The sequence below is a fragment of the Anopheles aquasalis genome, chromosome 2 (assembly GCF_943734665.1).
Source record: "Anopheles aquasalis chromosome 2, idAnoAquaMG_Q_19, whole genome shotgun sequence".
Classification (NCBI taxonomy): domain Eukaryota; kingdom Metazoa; phylum Arthropoda; class Insecta; order Diptera; family Culicidae; genus Anopheles; species Anopheles aquasalis.
This window is the reverse complement of record NC_064877.1, coordinates 77,625,647-77,625,991: the sequence shown is the minus strand read 5'-3', so window position 1 is coordinate 77,625,991 and position 345 is coordinate 77,625,647.

Sequence of the window (345 nt, the reverse complement as noted above, 5' to 3'; positions counted from 1 at the left end):
TGCAGAAAAAAAAAGCCATTTTAGCTCCTCACTCTCCACTTGCACGGCCTCACTCTCTGCAAAGTGTCGATGGCACGATGCGCGTAAACGGTCAGCGGTTAGAACGCCGTGCCAAGACGCGATGTCTGCGGCCACCAGGGGTGGGGTGCCGGAAGACCCAAAGCAATCGAAACGAACGAAACTGGCCACATTTGCATGATGCACCTTGATCGTTTCCAAGGCGCGAGGAGTGGTAGTGGTGTGAAAAGGACGATCGACGGATGGCCACGAGGAACGCACCGTTTTCGACGAAGCCAGCCAGCCAGCGAGAGGAAGGAAGAGCGAGACAGGGGACGCAAAACGGTC